Below are 22,808 nucleotides of genomic sequence, written 5' to 3' on the forward strand. Positions count from 1 at the left end.
ACATGAGAAAACAGTAACTATACTTGAGAATTAGATAGATGGAGGAATAAAAGACCCTGCTCCCTGGTCGAGGGCCTTGTTTAGGTTTGCCCAGTCTTTGTGTTCGCCATTTCTTTAAAGTTTTTAAATTTTTATTTATTTGAGAGAGAGAGAGAATGAGCACGGAGGGAGAGGGAGATTCAGACTTCCTATTGAGCGGAGGAGCCATACATGGGGCTGGATTTCAGGACCCTGAGATCATGACCTGAGCCAAAGGCAGATGCCCAACTGACTGAGCTATTCAGGGGATCCATGTTTCCATTTTTTAATGTTTTTTTTTAATTTTTACTTATTTATGATAGTCACACAGAGAGAGAGAGAGAGAGAGGCAGAGACACAGGCAGAGGGAGAAGCAGGCTCCATGCACCGGGAGCCCGACGTGGGATTCGATCCCGGGTCTCCAGGATCGCGCCCTGGACCAAAGGCAGGCGCCAAACCGCTGCGCCACCCAGGGATCCCATGTTTCCATTTTTTAAAGAGAATGATTTGGATTAGTTAGGGTTGCCAGAAAGGTAGATACATGACACCCAGTTAAATTTGAATTTCAGATAAACAGCAAATAAATACCTGCCCAAAGTGATGTTACAGTTCTGTATATTTGAAGTAGGTCTTAAATCACCTTATTCCAGTGGTGTTTAAATTGTGAGGGCCCACAGGGTAGAGAGTTTTATGGGATTCAGTTTCTGGATCTGCCTGAGGTGAATTGAGCATGGGAGCGTGCTGAGTGTCACACTGGGTCTTCTCTGCTCCCACCCTCCTGGCACACCAGCCCTTCCTCACTTCTAAATAAGGAAAGAAAGGCATTGTCCTAGTTTGTAAAAACCTCCAGGGCCAAGACAAGGAATAATTAGAAATATTTGTGTTTGTGTTGAGAAAGCAAAAGCTTTTATGACTGAGATATCAATCATTTCACAAATTAGGTGGTTTCCAATTTATTGTTTTCCATAAAACTTAAAGAAAAATCTAATTGAGTTGACCACTGATAGATCATTAAAGTAATTTTTTAAAAAATAGACTTTAGTTTTTAGAGCAGGTTTTAGATTTATAGCAAAATTAAGCAGAAAGTACAGACAGTTCCCACAGCTCCCTGCCCCATGCTAGGACAACTTCCCCCAATAGAGTAATTATTGAAGGAAGATCTCTAAGTGATATCTGACCTATAAAGTGAAGGAGTCCAAAGAATTGAATGATATTGCCAAATTTGGCACTGCTGAAAAAACAAATTTCAAGTCTCCTGGCAAAGGTGGGCTGGCTACAAATCTTCATACAAGGTTTGTATTCATAAGTGACTTGGTAACTCCAACTGCAACTCTGAAGCCCTAAGCCCAGAAATATGTCCCTACTTTCCTTCCTTCTCATAAGCCCTGGACGGACATTGTCGCAGCAAAACTCCTTATGGCCCCATTTACTTATTGACTTGAAGAAGGTTTCTCAGTGCTCTCATTCATAAAAATGAGAAATAAAGATAATATTGATGATACATCTGTTCATTATTGCAAGAAGTAATATTAATTGATGGATTTAAAAAAATATTTTATGTATTTATCTTAGAGAGTGAGGGAGTGAGCGAGAACAAGTGGAGGGGACGGGGAGAGGGAGAGGGAGAAGCAGACACCCCCTGCTGAACAGGGAGCCTGATGTGGGGCTCAATCCCTTGACCCCGGGATCATGACCCCAGCCAAAGGCTACGCCTAACCTTAGCCACCCATGTGCCCCAATCAATGGATTTTTGAACTAATTACATGCATATGTAAATATATACCAATACATACAAGTAAAAATCCATCCTTATCCATTAGGAGAGATCATTCTCATTAGGAGAATAATTTTTAACATTTTACTATTTTATGTTTAATTATCAATAAAAAACATATTTACTGTGTCACTAATAATTATAACAATGACTTAGTCTCAGAAAATGTTTTAATACCTTATGGTCACAGGATATTTTTTGAAATTGTAAAATTAATTTACACATGCATGTTTATTTCAAAAATTTGATAGGGTAATCAGTAAAAGATGCCCAAAAGATTGATGTTCAAATAATAAAAAATGTCATAAAGATATATGACATTTAGATATAAATCTTTAAGGGAAGTGCACTGAAAATATAGTTCATGGAGGAAATGGAATGATTTAGCATTTCTGTTAAAGAACTTTGTGTTCATTTTGAAAAAGGAAAGATGGTGTCAAATTACTATGGTACTTAGATACTATTGGGTACATTAAAAAGGGTGATATAACAGTTTTATTTTAAAACATTTGATGAAAACAATCTGCAGACTACATCCCCTGCAAGCACTCAAACCTCCGAAGAAAAGTTATAGACGTCCACTTAAAATGTGTGAAGGGATACATGGTTTTCAGCATTTTTTAGGGGTGTGAGCAAAGAAAAGTTTGAAGACCTCTGCTTTATGTCATTCTCTTACTAACATTTCTGCTCAAAATACAGTACCTGGATTTCCAGATCCTTTACAACTTTGAACAATAAAAATTATAGGCATCATTCTACCTGTACTTTCAGGGGCGCCCTGGCCCAATGTTCTGTGTACCTCATTGTGCTGCCCATCTACTAGCAACTGGGTGGTAGTTACAGGGTCACGCACAAGGCCTTAAATTGGAGAAACCAGAAATAAATCAGCCCCTAGACCTCACAGCTGAACTATTTCAAGAATATGCAGTTCCATGGTAGTGGATATGATTTGACTCACGGCATATGCAGCAACGTGTAATTACAAGCTGCATTCAGCAGACTTCTACTGTAATGCTTGCTTCTCACCTTCTGAATAGAGGGGAGCCACAGCAGCGTTTTATGGTAACGAATTGAAATGATCTAACGGATGCTTATGTGCACCCTGTCAGAGGAGAGTGACCTTCTTGAATATCAGCTGAGGTTCGGGGGTTTCTCCAAGTATCAAAAGTGTGCTTTTTAAGGAAGGCAGAAAAATGGGTGGTAGCAACCATATGTCCCAGTGGCAGAGGAAACGCACATGGGGGAAGCTATGTAACAGGGATTGTGGCAGTAAAGGGGGCAGAGCAATGAAACCCTGCTTTTCATATCAGAACTAAAAACTAAATGTCCGTTCACCACAAATTCAGTTCTGCCAGCCACAATGTGTGAAAGTGTGCTTGACCAGTGTGTGGGCTTTGTAAGTAGTGATGTCTTTGCTAATCTAGAGTCAAGAGTGATAAGTTGCACCCCAAATGATTTTTAAAAGTAGGTGATAACTCTTTAAGCACAAAACTCTCCTAATATTTTTTGTAGCTTAAAATTTTTCTCTTTAATTAAATAAATTTTGAGATAATTGTAGATTCACATGCAGTTGTACAAGGAATAGTTGAGAGAGATTCTGTGTACCCTTTAGGCAGTTTTCCCCAGTGATAGCATCTTGTAAACCAAGGTTTGCTATCACCACCAGAATATTAATACTGATACAGCCAAGAGTAAGATTTCCATCAGCTTAAGGGGCCCCTGGGCTGCTCTTTTATAGCCACACCCACTTCTCTCCTACCGCACACCCTTCTTAACCTTGACAATCATTTATTGGTTCACCATTTCTTATAGTGCCATTTCAAGAACATCATATAAATGGAATCGATATGTAACCTTCGGGGACTGGCTTTTTTCATTCAGCATACTTTTCTGAATATTTATCCTTGTTGTTGTCTATATCAGTAGCTTGTTTCCTTTTATTGCTAAAGAGTAGTCCATGGTATGGATCTACCACAGTTTACTTATTCACCAGTTGAAGGACATCTGAGTTGTTTCATTTTTGGCTATTATGAATAAAAAAGGCTATAATAATTTATGCACAGATTTTTGTGTGATCATACCTTCATTTCTTTTTTTTTTTTTTTTGTATTAAAGGTTTTATTTATTTGAGAGAGAGAGAGAGAGAGCACAAGCAGGGGAGAGACAGAGACAGGGAGAGAGAGAAACAGACTCCTTGCTGGGTGGGGAGCCCTACCCAGGGCTCCATCCCAGGACCCCAAGATCATGAGCTGAGCTGAAGGCAGATGCTTAACTGACTGGGCCATCCAGGGACTCGTCATGTCTTCTTTCTCTAGGATGAATGCCCAGGAGTACAATTACTGGATCATGTGCTAGTCATATGTTTACTTTTTGCAGAAACTGCCAAACTGTTTTCTAGAGGAGCTGTACCATTTGACATCCCCACCAGCAAAGTATCATGATCCAGTTTCTCTTCATCCTCACCAGCATGATATTGTCACTATTTTTTATTTTAGCCATTCTGATAGGTGTGTAGTGATATCTCACTGTGGTACAATTTTTTTGTATCTTTTATATCTTTTTTGTATTTTTCCCCATTTCTATTATAGTATAATTGACATATAACATTGTATTAAAGTGTACAATATAGGGGCACCGGATGTCTTGGTCGGTTAAGCACTTCTCTGACTCTTGATTTTGGCTCAGGTCATGATCGCAGGGTTGTGGATCGAGCCCCATATCAGGCTCCATGTTCAGTGGGGAGTCTGCTTGAGATTTTCTCCCTCCCTTTCTGCCCCTCCCTGCCACGATGCTTCTGTGCTCTCTCTTTCTCTAAAAAAATAAAATTAAAAAAATTTGAAGTGTACAATGATCAAATAAATTGATTAACATAACGCTCAAATCAATATATGTGACAAAATGGTCACCACAATAAATTTAGTTAGCATCCATCACCTCATACAGCTACAATTTTTTTCTGTGATGAGAACTTTTCCATAGTAGTTGCCCCAATTTACATTCCCTCTAACAGTTTTGCTCCACATCCTTGCTAATAATTGTTATTTTATCTTTTTGGCATCAGCATTCTGACAGGTATGAGGTGATATCTCATTGTCATTTTGATTTGCATTTCCCTGCTGTTGAATGATGTTGAGCATTTTTTCATATACCTCTTGGCTATTTATATGTCTTTTTTGGAAAAATGTCTAATTTTTAAATCAGATTTTTGGTTTTACTACTGAGTTGTGTGAGTTCCTTATATATTTTGAATATTAGCTCCTTATCAAATACATGATATTAGCAAATATGTTCTCACATTCAGTAGGTTGCCTTTTCAATTTGTTGATTGTTTCCATTGCTGTGCAGAAGATTTTTAGTTCAATGTAATCCCATTTGTTTATTTTTGCTTTTGGAGTCAAATCAAAAAGCATCATTGCCAAGAGTGGTGCCAAGGAGCTTACCAATTATGTTTTTTTCTAGGAGTTTTATGGCTTCAGATCTTCAATATTTTTAATTTTTAAAATATTTTTAATTTTTACAGTTTTATTTTCACCAACTTTTTATTTGCAAAGTTTTTTTTGTATGGGCATTAAATGTTTTTTTAAATTTTTTATTATTAAACATAAGATACATAGGGCACATGATGTAATATTTTAAAAAGGTAGAAGAGTGTGAGTGAATCCTGTCTTCTCTTACCGCCTCCCTCAAAGGTGGTCTTCTGCCCATAGGCCACCATTCTTGCCAGTTAAGCCACACAGAACTTTCCATCTAAAATAAAGGCACTGATCGTAGTTCAACCACTTTTTCCTACCCCAAGGTCATCACCAGGAATGACAAAGATCGTCTTCAGCACATATAATCTCTGGGAATTCTTCACTTTTCTTTTGCCTCCTTTGTTGTCAGCTCATCTGTTTACAGACAGGAACAAACTGAGTAAAATAATTTCCTCTTCCATACTGCCCCTCCTCCTTCTCTAAGATCATGTCCATTCCCCTGCTGTTTCTAATTCTGTGAGGAGAAGGAAACTACACAACTGGACCTTTTTTTTTTTTTTAAGATTTTATGTATTTATTTAGGAGAGATACAGAGAGAGAGAGAGGCAGAGACATAGGCAGAGGGAGAAGCAAGGTTCCCTGCAGGGAGCTCCATTGCAGGACTCCATCCCAGAACCCTGGGATCATGACCTGAGCTAAAGGCAGATGCTCAACTACTGAGCTACTCAGGGGCCCCCACACAAATGGACCTTTATATAGTAGATGTTCAGTCAGAACCAGTAAGCGAGGCTAAGCAAGGTTCTCCTTAATGAGGGACTTTGGCTACTCAGTGACCCTTTCCCTCTTCTTTCTGTTTGGAATTCCAGTCCAGAGATTCAAATTGCCAAAAGGGTGACCTCCAAATCAATGCCACAATTCCTATATGTCTTTTCAGCAAGCCATGACTGTGACATCTTTTGACATCAGATGCTAGAGGGTGCATTTGGCTATTTATCCAATTAGAACATTCAGAGCATCATTAAGAATAGGTGTAAGGATAAATTTAGCTTGTTATTGTTTAATTACTAAATAAAAGAATTAGGCTGGACTGGGCTTAATTCTCCAGCCTAGTGTTACACTTAATTTTAATATAGTTTGATAGACATGTGGAGTCATCATACAAATTATGATGAAATTTGAAAGAAGATCCCTGAGCAAATTACCTGTTTCCAATGAGTCATAATGAGTTTCACTAGATCTCAGGGTTCAAGTTGGTGATCAGGTTCTGTATATCTTTTCCAGTGGCAGGAATTTTAATGTGAATGGATACAAATTGGCTAGATTTTTCGAAAAGTGTATCTGCAGACTGACAACTTGTGTGTGTGTGTGTTTTTAAATCACAAAGCAGCTATGAGATCTCTAAGGTACTTTTAAATTAAAATCTACTTACTTACTTTTAAAACTAACTTTTTTTTTACTAATCACAAAATACTACGGGCTTATTAAAGAATACTTAGAAAATTCAGAAATATAAAAATTTTAAAGAATCACCTGTACATCTAACTCAGATAGTTACTGGCAACATTTTTAAGTATATCCTTGCAAAACTGAATGTTTTTATTATCACACACATTGATTATCTCTGGGGAGGAGAGCAGTGGTTGGAGGACATGAGTGAAGAAATATTTGTTCAATCTTACTCTTTTGCACATTTTGAACTTTGTACTGTGTGTATATTTCCTATTAACAAAATAATGAAGGATGTACATCTCTGTCCAAATATCCTTTGTGCTTTTTTGTTGTTTTGTAGTAATCAGCTTGTGTTAAGAACCATTGATGTAAAAGTCAACTGTCTTCACTGACTCCCACAGGCATCTCTTAGAGTAAATTCAACAGCGTTTATTCCAGTTAATGACTTTGACTCTCTTCACCCACAAGTACTTCCAAATAGCAGCCCACCCTGTAGGCTCATTGATGAAGAAATGAATTATGTAACTAGTCTAAGCAACTCTAAAGTTAATATTAGTGCTAAAATATGGTCATGGATCCATAGCTAAGGTATCTATTCATTCTCTCTCTGATTCCACAGGCCCAATTCTTCCCATATAATACCAGGGCATCACTAGGAATACAGGAATCCAAGCAGTGCACTGCGCTTATTCAATCTGACGGAAAAAACAATGCCGTCAGCATGAATCAATAGGAATGGTGCATTTGGCCAGCAGACTGTTATTTCTGGGGACAGGATGTATACTCAGTTTTGAGGTTTATTAGTGTCATATTTAGCTGTATGGCATTATTTTCCAAACTTTGTTATTGGGAAATAATTTTTAGCATGTGTATGTGTGCAATGCATGTATATATGTATGTGTACATATGCATATAAAAAAACACTGCAGACTGGGTGGCTTAAACCACAGAAATTTATTTTCTCACAGTTATGGAGGCTAGAAGTCTGAGATCAGGTTGCCAGCATGATTGGGTTCTGGGGAGTGCTCTCCTCCTGGCTTGTAGGGTGCCACCTTCTTGCTATGCATTCATATGCCCTTTCCTTGGCAGCCTTTCCAAAGTGGCCTTTCCTTGGAGAGAGGGTGGAGAGCTCTTCCTCTTCTTATAAGGTGACTAATCCTATCGGAGTTGGGCCTTACCTCATGACCTCATTTAACCTTAATTACCTCCTAGAAGCCTTATCTCCAAATGCATTCACATTGTCAGGTCTTCAACATATAATTTTTTCGATTGGGGGCATCATCCACTACACACACACACACACACACACACACACACACGTATCAGATATATATACCATATGTCTTCAGATGAATATATATAACATATATATTATATATAACAAGTCTGAGTCTACATACATACTTTCAAATGTTCCACCAAAGTTTTATCTTTTTTGACTTTACCTCATTACTGTCCCTTACTGCTATTTCCCTCATCATGTAAACAGAAATTGCCAGTTTCTTCTGGCAATTTTTCCTATTCTCCAGGTTCTCAGAGTTTGAGCTAAGACATAACCCTGGGTGGTAGGCAGGGTCACTGAACAAGGGATAAGAATTTGCATATTCATCTCGTGACTGGCCATGTGAGGCCGATATTGTATCTCTCCTTAAAACCTAAATTCTTCTATCTGTAAAATGAGATTAATAATCTCTAATCCTGTGAAAGGGAAAAGAAGGAACAGTTAATAATTTATCATGTAATGTTAGCTTTTTATAATAAAAGTCTCAAAATGAAATGCAAAGATCTTAATCCAAAGATATCACACTGGATTTTTTTAGGTTTAACGGACAATCTTAGCACTTGCCATGTGCCTTGAAAACATTAACTCCCTCAATTTTAACGATAGTATGAGGTAGGTCATCTGTTATCATCACCTTCTCCATTTTATGGGAACATAGAGAAGTAAAATACCTGGTTCATGGCTGTGCAGCTAATTAGTGACAGTCACGAGGCAAATCCTGACAGCTTGGTGCTAGAATCCAGTTTCTATGCAGTCACTATGAAATCACTGCTTATTCATTACTAATTGTGTCATTTCCTTGCTCAAAAACTTTCAGAGGGCTCTTGACTTAAAATAATAAATACAACTCATTAGCTTAGCAATAAAGACCTTCCAGCTACCTTTCTTTCCCATTTTGCTCCCCATGACAATCCTTCATCTACCCTCCTGTGTTCCAACTGAACTGGACTGGCCACACATCTTAAAATGGATCCCAAACGGTCCTGCCTCCGTGCTTTGCCTTGATGCAATCTTTATCTGGAGTCCACCTGTTCTCACCCCCTTTTCACCTTCTACATCTTACTCTTCCTACAAGGTCCTCCCAAAGTGCCATCTCCTTTAACACATTTTCTCCTGCGCCTCTTAACCCCAACTGGTTAGATTTTCCTGCAGAATTGCATCTCTGCTCATCAATCTGTGTGTATGAGTTTCTGGCTTTTATGATAGTTATTTCTGTATATGTTATACTGTCTTCCTGTATATTCCCTCCATATTTCTGTCAATGTCACATTCCCTCCCAGCCTCAAGGATGGGCTCCTTGAGGGCTGCAATATGCATTCTGATAGGTCCTTTAATTTTTTTTTATTAAATTTTAAACCATTATTGTTTTTTACAACCAAATGTAGGCATGTTTTTTCCAAAAAATTAAACATTACAGAAGTGCATCTCTTAGAAAGTGACTCCTCCTTCCCCACCCTGAGAGAACTGTGGTTAACAGTTTGGAATACAATCTACTCTTTTTTCTTATAATAAATGTGTATAATTTTTATTTACAGAAATCCTAGTATACTATGCAGGCAGCTCTGTGCCTTTTTTCCATTTAAAATATTTAGTATTTTTTGTAGCTTTTATAAAGAGAGATCTCTTATTCTTTTCTAACAGCTGAACAGCAGAGGATTGTATGGATGAACCCATATTTATCTGTTCAATCCTGTATTGATGAGCATGAGGGTGATTTCTAATTTTCCACATTATGAACAACATTGCAGTATGTGTGTACATATTCCATAGGTATACACTGCACACATGCATATATACATGTACTCCATATATACCATATACAACTTCAGATGACTTTCTTTAATACATACATTTGGACATGAAATTATGAGGTGAAACAGAATGGAGATTCTAAATGATGACAATTATTCAAAGTGTAGATGGGAAGGAGTATTGTGTTGTGTCTTTCTGTATCCTTCACAAACTCAGTGGTTATGAGGGCAGGCTCTGGCATCAGGCTGCACAGGTTTGTATCTAGGCTTGGCCTCTATGCCTTAGCCGTCTTTTTTTTTTTTTTTTAAGATTGTATTTATTTATTCAAGAGAGACACAGAGAGAGGAGGACACAGGCAGAGGGAGAAGCAGGCTCCATGCAGGGAGCCCGACGTGGGACTCAGTCCCAGGTCTCCAGGATCACGCCCTGGGCTGAATTGAAGGTGGTGCTAAACCACTGAGCCACCCAGGCTGCCCACACCTTAGTCATCTTATCTATGAGAAAATAAAATAGTACGTTGCTCCCAGTTAAGACTTAAGTGAGATAATCCAGTAAAACATTTAGCATTTAGCAAGTACCTGGATTATAAGTAAATGCAAGACATATGATGGGAGAAAAATGTGTAATAGGTTCAGATAATTGTTGAATGAATAGGACTGAATAGAAAAACAGTAGTTTGAGTAATCTTTCTGGAAATGGGTGGTACTTTGCTATGGAAACTGACAGTAACTATGAAATGACCAGCTAGCATTAGAGGTACAATAGTCTTGGAGCAATTTCTCTCTGTGCAAAATTAACTGCCCTAAATCAGGATCAACCAATGACCTTGGCCTCTTCAGTCTCACACCTTCCCCAGTGGAACTAATGAGCCCTGGCTATAGCCTGGTACCTTATATAATGGGTATCTTTAAGGACAGAGAACAATGTATTTGCCTGGAGGGTGCTCTGGCTCCCCACCAAAGGTTATTAGGCTATCTAGTTACCCAGCCATTAATATGGAAAATAAATAGAAAGTGCATAAATAAATGGCTCTTTGAGTATAGGCTACTGTTTAGATTCTTGGGTTCTGGGCCAGAAGTCTCCATCTTCATGGAAAGGTTCCTATACTTTCTAGTATTACTAGAAGATTCCGGGGGAAGTCAACCCCGGATTTTAGAACCAACTCTGCCACTAATTAGCTGCAGAACCTTGAGCAAATTGTTGAACCTTATCTTGCAGATACGATGAGGGGACTGAAATAGGTGATGTGAAAGGGTCCCCCCACTTTTTAAAAAGATGTATTTATTTATTTTAGAGAGGGAGAGGGGGAGAGAGGGAGAGAGTGTGCATGCATGAGTGAGCATGGGGAGGAGGGGCAGAGGGAGAAGGAGAATCTCAAGCAGACTCCCTGATGATTGCCAGCCTCATCGGAGGCCTGATCCCACGACTCTGAGATCATGACCCAAGCCAAAATTAAGAGTCAGATGCTCAACCAACTGAGCCACCAGGCACCCCAAAAGGCCTTTTTTTGACATACCTATCCCCAAAGGTGGTTACATTTTCAGACATCAGGACTATCTATTGCATGGAAAAAAAATGAATGCATAAAATCAGGGAATTGAAGTATTTTCAAAATGTCCAGGTCAAGAGATCGCAAAGGGGCTTCAGCAGGGCACAGACTCAGCTGACACTCGCTCTGTGGTGTCCACTACAGGAGGAGATGGGGGCCGTCCACTGAGGAAGCACCCAGAAATCTAGGGATAAGGTTGAGGAATCAGGGCAGAAAATGTAGTCTAACTGGGGCCAGGTCCTGGCCAGGGGCAAATGTGTTGGTAAATAGGGCTCCCAGTGAAATATGAATATCACCCAAAGTGCACTGATGATCCTCCTCCTAGCCCAATGCTCCCCCTCCAGTAAAAATGTACCCATCTGCTCAGGCCCATTTCAAAGTCTCCTTCTTTGATACAAACTCCTCTACACTTCTCCCTCCACAGGTCTTGTTCCTCTAAAGGCTGACTGTACTTATTCCCTGTGCTGTTTTCATGACACTTCTAAGAGCAATACAAAGCTGAAGCCTCAACCTTCTAGTGACACTTGTATCCCCCTAATGAGACCCAAGGCCTTTGGCTCCCTTTGCTTCCTAGGCATCCAATACAGTAGTGCTCAGAAAATATTTGTGGCTCTCTGATTGAGTGACTCAGGCAGGCCCCATGGGGAGTAGAGTTTTATGGATTTTAATCTGAACCATACCACGAAATCTGAGACTTTTATCTCATTGCTCATACTAGAAACTGTCAGTACCAGTCAGATTTGCTTGGGGCTGGGTGGAATTTTGTTCCTTTTCATGATGAGAGCCATAATCTAATTTTTAAATTAAAAAACTTTTACATAGCACCTAGTTCATGTTCCACAGTAATCTAAGTACTACGAATGTTAACTCATTTACTTTTCATAACCACCTAGATAGAAACTGAGGCACAGAAATGTCATTTGCACAGCGATCAAAGCTAGTAAGTGGCAGTGCTGGGATTCAAACGCAGTCCATCTGGTTCCAGAGAACATGCTCCTTGAGATGCTATGTTGCCTGAAACCTACGGGTGGCAAAAATATTCATGAGCAGAAAAGTATTGACGTTGATGTATTTATTTCAAAGGAAATGTTTTTGTTTTTGTTTTTTCATGTGTCCCCCCTTTCCTTCCTCATTCGAAGCAAAATGTTCTAAAGCAAATGGCCTTTTTTTTTTTCACACCTGAGAGAGCTGGTGGCTCATTTTTGCTTTGGCAATCAAAATGGAAGAGGAAACTTGTGTGGTTTCGGGGTGTGTGCTGCACGCCGCGTGCTGTCCTGCTGCCCCCCTATCTGCTCAAGGTCCTCAGGTCCTGGAGACTTTTCGGCTCGCCTCTCCCCTACAACAGTGGGAGTGGACCCGCCTCTCCGTCACCCCGCACAGCCAGTCCTCGTCCTAGAGCCTCAAGGGTCTTCCTTTGTCCTCCTCTCCCTCAAACTCGTCTGCATCAGAACCCCCAGAGCTGCCTCTCTCCCTCCTCCATCCCAAGGGTGAGTCCACTAAGTGTCCCCGTTTCCGAGGTTCTGTGCCTGACCTTGTGTATATTTAAGTGATCTCCCCACGTGGGTGGCGGGCGTCAGAACCTGACAGACCTGCCGCTCATTAGCTGTAGGACGCAGGCAAATTACTTAACGTCTCTGAGTCTCGGTTTCCTCATCGTGAAGGGGATTGATACCCACAGGGTTGCTGTGCGGCTGAGACCACGCACGCATTTTCTCGGGTTCCCCTTGGCACTATTTCCTAGATGCATGCTTGCGTTTCCCATTTTTTCCGGAGCACCCTCCCGCTCGGAGGGCAGGAGAGGCGTCCAGCGTCGTCACACTCTGAGAACGTCCCTCTACCCCTCGTTCAAAGGTCCGGCGCCGGGGGCTCCTTTGGCACATTCACGGCAGCCCGTGAGAATCACTCCTTCTTCAGACCCCAACCCTCCCCTTTTCAGCCTGCGGCCCCAGAAAGCCTCCGGGCTCACGGTCCCAGGGAGGCCCGGCTGAGGTCGCGGGGTGGGGCTCTGGAAAGGAGCCTCCCTCGCGGGAGGATGCCCTCGGCCCGGGCCCCCTTCCGGCGGCGGCCACCTGCTGCCTGGGGCGCGGCGGTCCCGGCCGCCGGGTCCCACCTGCGCCGCCGCCCCGCCCCCGCCCCGCCCCCGCCCCCGCCCCCGCCCCGCGGCCGCCCCGGAGCCCCGCCCCCGCCTCCTCCGCGCAGCCCGCGGCGCCCGGCCGCGCCCCCTCCCACCCCGCGGCGCCCCGGCACCCCTCTCCTCCCCCGGCGGTCTCCGCGGAGCATTGTACTCACATCCGGGGCTGGGTTTTGCTTTAATACGAAACGTAATTAACCCGGAAAAAAGGGCCGAGAGACAAGAGAGAAGGAGGGGTGGGGGTGAGGGGAGAAGAGCGAGAGGAGCGGGAGGCTCGGAGAGTTGGGCAGCGAGATCGAGCAGTGCCCCGGGAGCCACGGCCCGGCCGGCCGGGGGGCGCCCCACCCCGATGTGACCCACCCTGCCCGAGCCCCGACTGCCGCTCGGCTGGGTAAGTGGGGCGCCCCCGCGGCTCGGGGCTCGGGGCTCGGGGCGCGGAGGGCGCGGGGGCCGGGAGCCCGGGCGGGGCGCCGAGGGCGCGCAGGCGGGGCGGGGAGCGAAGGGAAAGGTGGCCGCAGCCCCCGGGGCGCCTCCCGCAGCCCCTCCCGCAGCCCCTTCCGTGGCCCCCGGGCGATGCCGGCCCTTGCCGCGGGCTCGCGGAGCGTCCGCGGTGGCGGAGGTCGCGGCCGCCAGGGGTCGGGCTGCGGGGGCGGGGCCGCGGGCCGGGGGGCGGGGGTTCTGCTGAGCTGCATTTTCTCACGTTTGCAGCGGCGAAACTTCTCTGCGGGTTCTGGCGCCGGAGCACCGGCCTCGCAGCGTCCGCCGGGCTGCGGGAGGGAGCGGAGCGGAGCACGTCCCAGGCAAGTCCCTCGGCTCACACTGGGCCGTGGAGCCGCGTTTTCTCTTCCCCTGTTACCTTATAACAGGACAGGCCTGCAGTGCTCCCGGAGGGAGCGCTCTCCCTTTCCCCTAGGGGCCCGCCCGGGCCCTGGGGCTCCCGCAACTCCGGCCTCTGGGGGTGACGAAGAAAAACTGCCCTAAAACGCAGGTTCGGTGCTTTATTGGGAAACCACCCATGAGAGAGCTGACGGTCTCGCTCTCACCAACTTCTTCCTCACCTTACACGCTTCCCTTTTCTGCTCTAGTTTTGAAGACTGTTACTTCATCAAATTAACAACAACAAAAAAATCCCCCAAAATTGAAAAAAAAATTCAGAAAGAAGGAGGAAAGGGGTAGAAGAGGGCGGTGCATGAAAAGAAGAGGTACAGGCACCTCCAGAGAGAGGAGGCGCGGCGGGCGACCTCCACTTGGGCCTCACACATCTCTTCCCCCAGGCCAGCACCCCCCCCCCGCCCCGCCCCGCCCCGCCCCGCCCGCCTTTCGCCTAAGGTTTCCTTCCTTCTTAGTGAGTTTGGGTTCTAGCTGAATCTTCCCCTTCTAACTCCTTCTCCCGCTCCTCCTCTTTTCTTTCTTTAGGGCTCCAAATGGGGTTTTCCAGAGGATAGTAAACAGCAGAAAAGAGGGAGGGGAAAGCATTCTACCAGGAAGCCAGCTGTGGCTCTTAGAGGCACCTCAGCCCACTGAGTGGTGGTTGCCCTTGGGCTGAAGTTCCAAAACTGTACTCATGTTCTTAATATATCTAAGCCAGTCCCCTCTCTGCTCCTTTCCGGAGCTCCATCATTTTTCTCTGGTGGCAAAGCCTTCAGAAACAGTGAAACCGAAGGTCTGGAGTGAATAGAAGTGTTTTGTTTTGTGTTTCATGGTTGCATTCAGCTGACATGTAATGGATAATAAGGATACGAAAGGCAGAGATGAATAAGTCCAGCCTCTGTCTTCGGGGAGCTAGCTTACAGTCGGAGAAGACACAGGCTGTACACAAGTGCCTAGAACACGAAGTGGATTGGATTGCTAAAACAGAGATCCAGCATGCTTTGAGAAACCAGGGGGAGGCTTGTTAAAAAGCATCATCATTTCAGATATTTGTTTTCTCCATGTGTACCACTTGAACACAATGACTTTTGCCATAGCAAAAGTCTAGCTTGTAGTCTAGACATTATGGCCAGGTCGATGTATGACATCTCCCAGATGCTAAGCAGGTGTTTGTTGAATGAATGAATGAATGAATGAATGCAGGTACACGAATTGTTTGCACCTGTTGGATGGAAGGGAAAAGAGCAGTGTGGCAGTACCTCAAGCCTGTAGAAATTCTGTTCACGAAGTTGGTGCATTAGGGTTTCCTCTGGATGTTGCCTTTAGATCTTGTCTCCTATTTGTCAGCCCCACTTTCTACAAAGTGTCTGTGGCGCCCCTGGTGGTATTTCAGCTAGTTGACGATGGGAGCCTTGCTCACCTCACAGATAGGGGTGATCACCTTGGTTATCAACTTGGAAACCACCTGCTCCTCGGTAGAGAGTTTGCAAGCCCTTCTCTTTCCTCGTTGGTGCTTTCTTCTCTTTTCTTTAAAAAGGAAGGAGGGCCTGCATGTCCTGTCTTGTCATCCTAGTGAGCTGAACTGTATTGAGCTCGGTATTTTACTAAGGTTAAAATAAATCCTGAAGACATGCAAGTTTTGGTTGGTGCCTAGTTTTGGAGAAATTCTGCAAAAGTGGGAAGGGAGAAGCATTAGCTCTATCAGTCAAATCCTCCTGAACAACCAGCTCTCCTGCTTGCTTTCTGGGTGTTTCCTGGAAGTCCTCCCAAATGGCAGGAACATGGTCTTCATTGTGTGCATCCAGCTGGCACTTCATTGATTTCCTGTCTTCTTCATGAGGCAGATGGACAGGTGGGCAATGCCCCTGTTAAAAGGCTGAAGTACCTCAAGTTAGATCTTGCTGTGGGCCACAGGGCAGTAAATACTTCTGATTCACGGAGGCGACTATGGCACTACTTATTGTGGCCAATATAGGCCCACGACTTGGAAAAGAAGGTCTCGGGCCTAGCACATTGGACTGCCCCACTTATGTCTTTCTACCCTTAACAGTTTGGGTTGCCTTACTTTCAGTTTTCCAACTGTCTTAGTGAGCTGGATAGGACTCCTGCAATCTAATCTGTTAGGCTTTGGAAAGGAAGGAAACAGAACAAATATTATAGTGTGACAGCCTATGGGGAGAGAAGAATCCTAGCCCTGCCCAGTAGTAGCCCATCATTGAGCCAGGGAATTGGACAGGGTGGGGAGATAGGGCAGCTGAGAGGCGGGAGGGATGGGTCCCTTCCTTCCTGTTCTTAGGGGGGCCTATGGTTGGTGGAGCCAGACTATAGCTGGAAGACTCCGTTGACTTTTGTTCCAAATCTTGGGTTGGTCTGCTCTCGCATCTCCTGGTCCCTGCCTTTAAGCCCATCCAACCTTTTAGGCTTTATAATTTATCTCTTTTAGGCAGAGGATTGAAAGCTGAATGGAGCTCTTTCACTGTAGAGGTTGCAGCCCTGCTGAGGCGGGAGCTCCTGACACTGCCCGGTATTGGGCAAAAGGCTTTCTTCAGCTTTGGGCCTGTGGGATGCCTTTCTGGCCGCAGATGCTGGCCGCTGAGATAAAGAGGGTGGGAAGTGAGGTCTGCTTGTCCTTATACTCTTGAGAAACACTATAGTTAAAGGACAAAGGCTGGAATTCACAGTGCCATTAGCTAGGACTTAAATTTGGCCATCCACTTGCAAAGGGGCTCTCCCAATTGGGATGCTTCTGGGGGCAGAGCAGGAGGCAGCCCCTGAGTCCTTTCCCTGGAGCCTGACCTGCATGCCTGGGTTCTGTTAACTTTCAGGATAGCCTGGCCAAGATGGTGTCTGTGGATCTCTTGTTTTTGTTTTGCTTTGTTAAAGATTGTATTTATTTATTCATGAGAGACACAGAGAGGCAGAGACACAGGCAGAGGAAGAAGCAGACTCCCTGCAGGGAGCCCAATGCCAGACTCTATCCCAGGACCCAGGATCATGACATTTTTTTTTTTTTTACCCCCCCTGGAGAATTTCAGAGATGTAAAATATGATGGTTCTTGGAGTCGAGGGAAGAGTAGGAGAAGTTTGTGCCTTTCCTGGTGAGGGATCCCAGTGTTCCAGCCTTTCTTTTGACATTTGCTTATTGAGATTTGACGGGTAGAGACAGCCATGCAGCTGCCTGCCCTGTAATGAGCAGCTTTGCAGTAGTAATGATAATCATATAGTACTTGTGAGGCATTTCACACACATCGTAACGACAACATTTACCCAGTGCCTCCTCTTTACTCCTGTTAAGCACTTTTCACACATTATTTCATTTAATTCTCACAGCCACCTTTGAAGTCTATAAAGCGATTCCCTCCCTCTTGCAACCCAGGAAACAGGCCCAGAAGAGTTCAGTAGAGTCCGTCGGACTCTACAACACATGCTCTTTCACTTCACTCTCCCACATTGATGGGGAGCTGAAGTCAGCACACCCTTTCTTATGGTCTTCTCCTTCCAAGAGTTTTAATGAACATACACTGGTCGCTGTCACCTGCACATCCTCTTCGCTGCACCCAGCATTTCGACATCTCCTCCATCTCCTCCTTCGACAGACACACTTCGGCCATTTACAGTTGCTCCCAGCACTTTGCAAAAGACTGGGTAAAATTTTAAATGAAAGTGATTGCTCTGGATTCCTGTTAGGAAGCCCTGCAGTGAAACCCAGTGCTCATTGTGTTTCCTAACTGGGGGGACTGCCACAAGTCTGAAAGTTGGAGATCTCAGTTTTTATAGGCTCATTTATAAACCAGGTGTGGTTGCCCCCCCTGTGCTTGTGATCTCTGGTGGAGCCTTGAGCCATGGGAAGACCTTTGTTTCCTACTGGCTCCAACTACCACATTTTCTCTGACCATACATGAAGCTGCTGTTAAGAGAGGTCATGACAGTTTAAAATATTTTTGTTGCTTTTGGCATTCTTCTTGTGGTAGATCAGTGTTCAGTTTCTCCAGCCTTTTCCCTGAAATTTGTCCCCTTGAAAATCCCTTCTTGAGGGTCTTTTCCTTCCCCACGAAGCTCTAAGTCTGGTAGGGTTTGGGCTGTCTGTGTCACAGGGGCACCTTTTCTTCCCTGTTGCTGTAGATGTTTGCATTTCTCACTCTGCTTTTACTGGGAACATGTTCTTGGGGCATTCCCTTCTCTCTCACATTATCCTCCTGCCTTAAGATGATTTGGAATTTGTTCTTATGACACTGTCAAAGTGCAGTGGTAGCGTTACAGTAGGAGATAGACTGCTCCCACACTTTCTAAGTTATAATCTTTGGTCCACTCCCAACGATGTGTTTTGAAATAGCTATGTTTGTGTTTTGTGGTTTTTCCTGGGCCCTTGGTATTGTTGGAACTCTGCACGACACACTCCTGTATGCTGCAGATTTAAACAGAGGTGAAATCTGTTCACATGGCCTGTGCATATTCTAGCACTAGCTGAGTGACTGCTCTGAACCTCCACACCCCGGTTCCTGTCTGCGGAGTTACAGTCCCCTGAGACCTCTGATGTCATTTCCCGATAAACTTTCTCCTGTTGAAGTTTAGCAATTTCCTGTTAGTATCCCTCTCACTCGCCACGGATTCTGCTGTGTCCAGCTCCCACCCTCATAGGGTAACAAGACAGGAGATGTTCTACTGTATGTCCCACCACATGTCAAGAAACACCTTCCTGACTTTTTCTGGAGCAAAATCCCTGAAATTTCCTGTCCTGCCAACAAAAAGTAACATGAAAGAAAGATCTTCAAATTTGTAAAATGAATTTATGTTTTTTTTTTTTCATACTTGAACCTTTGGAGGTTATAGTAGATGGTTTTATGATGGGGCCAACACCATTTGAGGCTTTATCTGTGTTAGCACTTTCCATTTTATTTCCCTCAGAAGCATCAGAATGGTCAAGCAGATGAATCTCTCTTATTTCACTTTGTTTTTTTCTGTATCTACAAACTACATGAGCAGTCTTAAAAATAAGATATCCAAGGGGTGCCTGGCTGGCTCACTCGGTGGAGCATGTGACTTTTGATCTTGTGGTTGTGAGTTTGAGCCCCACGTTGGGTGTAGAGATTACTTAAATATAAAATTTTTAAAAAAGACATCCGATAAAGCAAACTACAGCTTTAATGATGTAATAACTCTAAAGCCTAAATCTATTTATCCTTCTTTTCATTCATCTGTTCAGCCATTTATTTTATTTTATTTTATTTTATTTTATTTTATTTTATTTTATTTATTTTATTTTATTTTATTTATTTTATTTTTTTAAAATAAAGAACTATTTTTTTATTTTTATTTATTTATGATAGTCACAGAGAGAGAGAGAGAGAGAGAGAGAGAGAGAGAGAGGCAGAGGCAGAGACACAGGCAGAGGGAGAAGCAGGCTCCATGCACCGGGAGCCCCACGTGGGATTCGATCCCGGGTCTCCGGGATCGCGCCCTGGGCCAAAGGCAGGCGCTAAACTGCTGCACCACCCAGGGATCCCTGTTCAGCCATTTATTTAACAAATGCAAGCCCCATCTCCAAAGTTTCAAGAAGGAAAGGTCTACTGAGGGTCTTTCTCAGGGCTCCTGCTTCGTTTAGCCAGAGCACTAAGCATGGTGTGGCTTAGGCGCCCTAACAGTAGAGGAAGATAGTTATTGATGAGGGTGTGAATATTGAATTCACTTCAAGGGCAGGGGCTCCTCTTAGGAAGACTAGAGAGTAAGGAACCAAACATGCAGGGGAAAGACTGAGCCTGTCTAAGAGGATGGTGCAATAGGAAGTATGAAACCCAAACCCAACTAGATTGGAGAGTGCCAAAGCCCTCTGGATAGAGGTACCTGGCTCTTGGGCAATTGTGATGGGTGGGATAGTGCTTCATTAGGTTTAAGACTTTGGGGCACCTGACTGGCTTGGTTGGTGGAGCATGCAACCCTTGATGTTGGGGTCATGAGTTTAAGCCTCATGCTGGATGTAGGGCTTACTCTGAAAAAAAAAAAAAAAGACTTTAAAACACCGAAAAGTCCCAAGAGAGCTATAATTGAGGCAAGGTTTTGCTTGTTTGTGGACTCTGGAGACTTGACAAATTTATTCTCAGCTTCAAAATTTATACACTGGGGTCAGAGTGTGTGTGTAGTTAAAAAAGCTTTCCCACCTGCTGAATAAAGGAACACACATGCCCTGTAGAACATTTGGAAAATTTAGAAAATATACAGAAGTAAATAAAATTCACCCATAATTAATAGATAATAACTGTCAGTATTTTGATGTCTATATATCAATCTTTTTCTATCCAAATACAGAAATACAAAAACAATACTTAAGGGATTAAGATCATAATATAAGTCGTATTGTATCTTTAAAAAAACTTATGATGAGTTTCTCCCTAATTCATTTAAAATTCTTTGAAAACACACTTGTTTGATTGTATAACATTTCCTTATGTGAATGTCCCATAATTTATTTAATTATCCCCTAATCATCGGGACATTCAAGGCACTTCCAACTTGTTGTTATTATGAATTCTGTAGTTGCCTTTTTAAAAATTTTAATCTTTATTTGCATCTTAGTTTATTTACTTGGCTGAAATCCTAGAAGTAGAATTACTGGTCCAATGGGATGAACATTTTTAGCTCTCTTGCCACAGATTGCCAAATTGCTTTCCACAAAGGTTCATGCACCTGTCCTGGGTGTAGAAGAATCCTAAGACATCTTTTCAAGTAGATAACATTTGTTTCAAGCAGCAATCTTCTTTTTATATTCTTGACCCTCCCGTGCCTTTGTTTCCTGTTGGTGCAGGTTCTTTTTCTTTCAGGTCCCAGTTGTTTCTTCTATGTTAATCAGCCTGATGAAGATGTCAGTTGCCTCAATTCCTAGGGGACAGTTTTATTTATTTTTTTTCTTGGGTTAAGTCTTCTCCAATAATGGAACCTGAGACATTAAAATGGTCAGTCGAGGAGATGTTTTGGATAGATGTCCCCAGTGCCCTTCACCTCATTGTAAGGTGGGAAGAAGCCCTTGACTCTTCTCATGAGCTTCATCAGTCAACTGGCAAATGTTGGCCAGGAATCTTGGTTTAATAGACATTTAACCCATTTTCTGTTACTGAGCTGTGGGTAAATCCATGCAAACTCACTTTTTGCTCAAAGTCTCACTTTTACCATAAATTAGATATTTAACATATTTTCAAGTGTAGTACAAACATTAGAAACTTATAAACTGAAGAAATCTGAATCATAAAACTTTCCTCTTTTCTATTTTACTTTTCATTAAAATACATTATTCAGTTATTTGGATTGTGTGAGGACATATTTTGGTTTGGCTTGGTTTGATTGTGTGTGTGTGTGTGTGTGTGTGTGTGTGTGTGTGTGTGTGAGAGAGAGAGAGAGAGAGAGAGAGAGAGAAAGAGAGAGAGAGAATGTGCACATGATTTGGTTTGCATTTTACAAAGTCCAGGAAGGAAGATGAAGCAGGAAGCAAACGTAAAAAAAATGTTCAGCTTCACTAGGCATCATTATATATTTAAAACTAGCAACAGTTGAAAATGAGAACATTTAATGTATATAAGATTATAGAGATGGTAACAATATATTACTGACTGCAATGTAAACAGTACTTTTAGAAAGCAGTTTTAGGGGTGCCTGGGTGGCTCAGTTGGATAAGCATCTGCTTACAGTTTAGGTCTTGATCCTGGGGTCCTGAGGTGGAACCCCATGCAGGGAACCTGCTTCCCTCTCTCCCTCTGGTCTTCCCCCTGCTTGTGCTCTTTCTCCCCCTCCCTCAAGCAAATATATCAAATCTAAAAAAAAAAAAAGAAAAAAAAGAAAAAGAAGAAAGCAGGTTTATAATAGATCTCAAGAATTGTAAAAGATCATTACTTATGATCTAGTCATATTATTGCTTGGAATTTGTGTATACTGTTTCCATGTAAAAGAAGAAACAAAGTATGAAAATAAGAACTTCCATAACATTATTTATAATAGTGAAAAACTGAATATAATCTGTCTAATCATAGAAAAATGGTTAAGTAAATTATAGTAAATGCAGTTCAGTAATGTTATGCAACCATTAAAAGCAATGATTATAAAGACTATGTAGCAACATGGAACATGTTTATGATATAATTTAAAAATTTAAAAAGGCCAATTATGTGGATAGGGGCATGAAAAAGCATGCAAATATGAAAATGATTGGCTGGAGTGAATTTTTTAAAATTCCAGCATTGTTATACTGTGATTTTTGCACTAAAGAATAGAAAATTCGAAAGGGGTTTGGCAAACTTTGGAAAGAGGGTACTGAGTAGAGTGGACCAAGGTCCTTTCCTGCACAAATATTCTGTACTCTTTGTCACCAGTGAATTGTGAAGACTCTGAAGCTCCTTGCTAGGAGGTTTCATTCTGCTATTAGAGCAGAGGTGAAGGTGCTAGTCTGGGAGAGCAGAACCTGATGCTGCACTGCAGCAAGAGCACTTGGCACTCCTTGTCCCATGAGATGGGGAGAGTCATTGTCA

At 42.9% G+C, this 22,808-nt stretch overlaps 1 protein-coding gene across 2 annotated transcripts in view; it reads left to right on the forward strand.

The window, feature by feature from the left end:
- Positions 1-13,536: 13,536 nt before the first annotated feature.
- PLEKHA2 (pleckstrin homology domain containing A2) overlaps positions 13,537-22,808 on the forward strand; it is a 60,512-nt gene continuing 51,240 nt past the window's right edge. Inside the window, exons 1-2 of one of the 2 annotated variants that reach the window (XM_055335239.1) lie at positions 13,537-13,819; positions 14,137-14,228. The gene's annotated coding sequence lies outside the window, so the exon portion shown is untranslated. The remainder of the gene's footprint in view (positions 13,820-14,136; positions 14,229-22,808) is intronic. The other variant, XM_055335240.1, reaches the window with a different exon arrangement.

Source organism: Nyctereutes procyonoides, unplaced genomic scaffold, assembly GCF_905146905.1.
Source record: "Nyctereutes procyonoides isolate TBG_1078 unplaced genomic scaffold, NYPRO_anot_genome, whole genome shotgun sequence".
Taxonomy (NCBI): domain Eukaryota; kingdom Metazoa; phylum Chordata; class Mammalia; order Carnivora; family Canidae; genus Nyctereutes; species Nyctereutes procyonoides.